This window comes from Pteropus alecto, unplaced genomic scaffold (genome assembly GCF_000325575.1).
Source record: "Pteropus alecto unplaced genomic scaffold, ASM32557v1 scaffold7, whole genome shotgun sequence".
Taxonomy (NCBI): domain Eukaryota; kingdom Metazoa; phylum Chordata; class Mammalia; order Chiroptera; family Pteropodidae; genus Pteropus; species Pteropus alecto.
The window spans coordinates 33954552-33959734 of record NW_006494614.1 but is presented as its reverse complement, the minus strand read 5'-3'; the positions used below and the strand labels follow the sequence as shown (position 1 = coordinate 33959734).

General features: G+C 40.9%; 1 protein-coding gene across 1 annotated transcript in view; it reads right to left on the bottom strand.

Moving 5' to 3' along the window:
- PKHD1 (PKHD1, fibrocystin/polyductin) overlaps nt 1–4928 on the bottom strand; it is a 413647-nt gene extending 408719 nt beyond the window's left edge. The window contains exon 1 of the mRNA XM_006926447.3: nt 4748–4928. The gene's annotated coding sequence lies outside the window, so the exon portion shown is untranslated. The remainder of the gene's footprint in view (nt 1–4747) is intronic.
- Nucleotides 4929–5183: the final 255 nt, after the last annotated feature.

Sequence of the window (5183 nt, the reverse complement as noted above, 5' to 3'; positions counted from 1 at the left end):
ATATATTATAGCATAAGAAATATAGTCAATAATATCATAATAACTGTGTATGGTATAGATGGGTACTAGATGTATAAAAACAATCACTTCATAAGGTATATAAATGTCTAATTACTGTTGTATACCTGAAACTAATATAAATTTTAATATCAACTGTAATTGAAAAATAAATAAATAAGTTCTAGATATCTAATATATATAGATATAAAATAAATAAGTACTGGTTAATGGTGGTTTGGAGAGAGGGAAATGGAGTAATTGTTTTTTTTCTTTCTTTCTTAAAGAGTCTCAGTCCTCCAGGAACCAATCAACACAAAAAAGTAAACAGCTTAATGAAGCAAATGTTAAGTGTGGTAATGGATTGAAAAAACTGGTACTGACGAGAATTTGGAGAAAATTGTCTTATTCTCACAGCAGAGGAGAAAGGGAGGAAAGAAGCAAAGGAAGAAAAAGCTAGACTCTTCAAACTGGACACTACAACCCCAGAATCTCCCTATCCTATTCCACAACGCCCAGTCTGCCAGACCTATCTTCCTTAAACACTGCCTTCATTGTGCTGTTCTTCTGCTTAAGCTTTAATTCAATGCAAAACTTCCATCATTGTAAAACGATGATAGAAAATACTTCTTAGGATTCTCATCAAGATTAACTGAGGTGATATGTATAAAGAAATTAACACACAGAGCCTGGCACAAAGGAGACACCCTATAAATGTTAGTTTTCCTATCACGGTCTCCATATTTCCAATGGAATGCCCTCTCTCTGACTCTTCAGTCTTGCAACGATCTCGATCCCCTATCTTTCCAATTTTTCCTCACGTTGCTCTTCAATATGAATCCTGCACTGCAGCCGAACTGTTTTCCCAACCTAACAACTCCCCAGAACTTTATGGCAATGCCACAGGCCTTGAATTTTCTGTAGGTTCATTGTCCATCCTGTCTCTTGCAGATGTTCCAGCAAAGTCTGCAGAGTGCCCTGCAGTAGAGGCAAGTCTTCACATGTTAACATTACATCATCAATGTAATGGGCCCATTTTATGGATGAAGGGAAGGAAAACAGAAGCAGATCTCAGGTTACCATCCCATGACACATTGTGGACATGTGTTGGTAGCCTTGGAGAAGCACTCGAAATGTCCATTGTTGTCCCTCCCAAGGGAAGGGAAATTGATCCTGTGGCTCAGAAGCCAGGGGTATACTGAAAAAAATTTTGCTAAGTCCAGTAGAGCATAGGACAATCCTAGGATCGCAGCCGAGGTATCTAAGATGGTGGCAATGTTGGGCATAGCTGCATGGATGGGGGGCGCTACCTTTATTTAATTCTCGGGAACCCATGATCATCCTCCATGAGCCATCTGGCTTTTTTACTGGCCATACCAAGCTGCTGAAAGCACTATGAGCAAGGGATGCGATACTCAATCAGCACGGTTCTTGGATAGTTTTTCTTATTTTTCATGACCCTCCCTGCCAATAGTTTATATTGTTTGACAGTTACTATTCCTTCAAGGGGTAGTAGACTTACTGGTTCTCAGTTAGTGTTTCCCCTCAGCCTTGTTTTGATTACTCGAATCTGGAGGTGGAATTCACAGATAGAGGTTTGCAAAGTTTAACCTTGTAGGATATCAATGCCCTGTATGCTCTCTGGTATTGAAAAGATAAAAAATTTTCATATTCGTGGAGGAAGAACACTCAATTTGCAATGTCAAAGGGACCTTTCTTACCATAACTATCTGTCTTCTGCAACCATCAATGGTGCTGAGGGGGTTAAAATAATTCTGAGGATTCTCATGTATTAGAGTACATTCAGCTCTAGTATCAACCAGAGCTGTCACCTTTTGTTTATTTCTGGGGGACCAGTGAAGAGTGAACTCAACATGAGACTTTTAACCATTTCTCATAGCCTAGAGGCAATTTTGGACTGCACCCTATATCCATGGCATGGGGGGCACCCACCCCAATGGGACTGTATCCTTGAGGCCTCTGCTGGAACAGACAGAGCATCAGAGATGGTAGGGGCAGGTGTGGCAAGTCTGAACTGTTGTTCAGGTTTTAAGGCTTTCTGCAGGCCAGCTAACAAAGCATTCGGTTGCTGGTCTAGCTTTTCAGGTGGGGTCCTGGCAGCAAGGAGCTCAAACCACATTTACTTCAGGGTTACTTCTATTGAACTCTTTACAACCAATTTGGATAGTCTTTTGGCTTTTCAAGTTTCCTCTCTGTCTCGGGTTTTCCCATAGCCTGTGCCCATTCCCAAGATTTGTCAATTTCTCCAAGATCAGCAATGGACTGCCCTGCGGTATAAATGTCTTGTCCCACGACTGGGCTCAGCATGAACATCAGTGCTCCATATCAGGTGCTGAGAGCTATCTTGGCTTTCATTCCTGCAGTCAATATGGCCTGATCTGGGCCTTTTAAAGATGGGGCATAGATGCCTGTCTCATTTCCAATTCCCTAAGAATTTGTTGTATCTCTTCTATAGATTTCCAGCGTTCCACGTGTCCAGGGAGATCCCCCTCATTGGGGCAAGCCTCTTCGTAGGCTAAAACAATCTAGTCTATAAGGGAGTGAGTTCCTTGAACCTTACCTTCTTCCCAACCAGCACCATGCAAGCGCTGCCAGACAGCAAGGTGTGTGGTGATGTTGCTCTTTTTTTTTTTTGGCCTCCTGCCAGGTCACAAAACTGTCACACCCCACCACCAACTTCCATCCCATAGCCACCCTAACCACATCTGGATACTCTCCTTGGCCTTTTGTCACAACTTGGCAGCTATATCAATAAACTCAGTGGGTATATATTCTCTCATGAACATCTCCTGCATTCAGGGCTGCCCTCCTGGCTGGGGTTGTTGTCACTGTGCTTTTGCTTTCCTTTGTATTAGAAGTCGAACAGCATGAAAATTTTCGTTCATTTCGTTGTCAATCACAACATCTTCTCCTTTGTTCTCCTCAGTTTTCCAGGGATTCTACTTCTTAGTGTCTCAATCAGGCTTTGTCACAGCGCTCAGACCTTAATTCAACACAGTTTGTGTCCTCTTAGCTTTGCAAAATGGCACACTAAGGTCTCCAACTTATTATCCTGCTCTCACACCTTGTCTGCAAGCCCCAAAGCTAGCAGAACAGTGAACAACTACAAGTCTGTCTCTAACCTCAGCTCTTCTTCCAATTTTTAACTTGACTTCCAGCCCCTAGTTGGGCATCAGTGGCCTGCCAAACTGCCCACAGTACATTCCAAGGACAGGGGAGGGGTGAGAAACCTCCAATTTCCGGGTCCAGCTCGAGTCAGCCAAAGCCACGCCCTCTCTATGACCTCCCCCGACACCCAGGCATTTCAGTTCTCATCACACTCTCCTCTATGAACCTCTAGCTTATGTCCTGTGCAGCCAGGACCAGATAGTACAGTGCCACACATGCTTGTTCTAGATTGTTCATTCCTCAGAGAGGTCTCTTAAGTCCAGAACTTTCTTAGTGCAAAGGTTTCACACCGTACTCAGTAAATTCCAATTGGTGAATACATATCTAAATAATCTGGGTTCACCTGATGTGAAAGAAATAACTCGCACATGTATGGGATGGACAGAATCAGGGAGGCCTGGCCGAAAAGCCATATGCTTTAGATAACAACACCCTGATGCTTGCTCCAGAAAGGCTGCTGACCCCCAAGTCAGAGGGCATAAATATTGTCCTCTGAAAACTACTGACTAAAATTTTCTAAAAGTTTCTAAAGATACATTTAACTTACATTTTTAAGAAAACACCAAAACTAGCAAAAATAGTTATACCATTTTAGAAAATATAAATATATAAATATAAATTTGCAAAAAAAAAAACCCTTAGAATTAACATATCTTATAGATATGTCCTGATTAAGATAGTCCAATATTATGTAAAATAATCTATATTTAATTCAAATCCACAAACATTTATTATATGCGTGACATATGCTGGCACTGAGCTAGGAGCTGGGAAAACTGAGACAAATAAGCTATGACTTGCCCTCAAGTCCCTAGCAGATGAGGTAGGGGTAGAGGCTACTTGCATTTACCAAAGGAGTTCTACAATTTCGAAGTAGATTCAGCAAGTGTTCCTTTATGTTGCAAAATTCCCTAAATTTTTACATCTATTTGGAATAGAATTAATTTTAAAAACATTCGATTTTCAAAAATACATCTACTTCATAGAGAAAGTTGCCCAGGAATATTTGCTACTTAGTCTAAAAGCACTGGATCTAACTTGCTTATTACACCCAACAGAAAATTCCCAGCTCAGGAGAATCTGTTTTCAATCTGGCTGCGTGATTTTAACACATCATTTCAGAGCTTACCCCCAAGCTTAGAACAAGAGAAGTAAATAGTCACACAGTGATTTTCTTAAAGTCTAGATTTAGAACCTACATCTTTTCCTCTAGAATAGAGCAATCAAATCAATAATAAAAGTATTTTTTCTTAATATAATTAATGCATAAATTCTAACAATAAACTCAGCCTCTACTTAATTCTTTTAACCAGAAAATTTTCATTCAGAGAAGAGCTATGTGCATTCGGTCAAGTCTTTTCTCTCCTCTTGTCTCTCTGTGCTCTCATTCCTTCTCATTCTCTTTTCCTCTCTCCCCTCTTTGCCTCTCTTCCTTTGGGACCTTGAGAGACAGAGCTGCAAGGTTACTACTAACAGATGCCCATGTCCTTTGGTTCACCACGACATTGGCAAGAGATACAATGCCAAATAGAAAACAGAGACATTTTTGATCAAACAGTACCTTTTCTGTTTCTTTCCCGTTGTGACTCAAGGGAGAAATTATCTTTCCTTTCTAAATGATCTCATTCCTCTCCGCTAAGAAACGATGGCCGTGTTATGTGGTTAGAGCCCAGCCTGCAGCTACCGTGTAGGTAACCCACTCATGTTGCACTGTAACTCACCTAACTTGTTTGTGTCCTGGCCAAACGTGTGCCGAAGTAAAAGTTCAGAGCAGACCACAGGGCAAGTTTAATGATTAACACAAGCTATTTAGGCTTTTTCCTCAGGGTCTCTTAAATGACCAAATTTTTTTGTCTTACATTTTTCTCCACTTACTGCATGTGCCCCAGACAAGAATTTTAAGTAAAAGTCCACACAGTAAAACAAACAAGCATTCAATGATTAAAAGAATTTACCAGTAAATCAGTGACTGAATACAGGACCCAGGAAAAAGGACC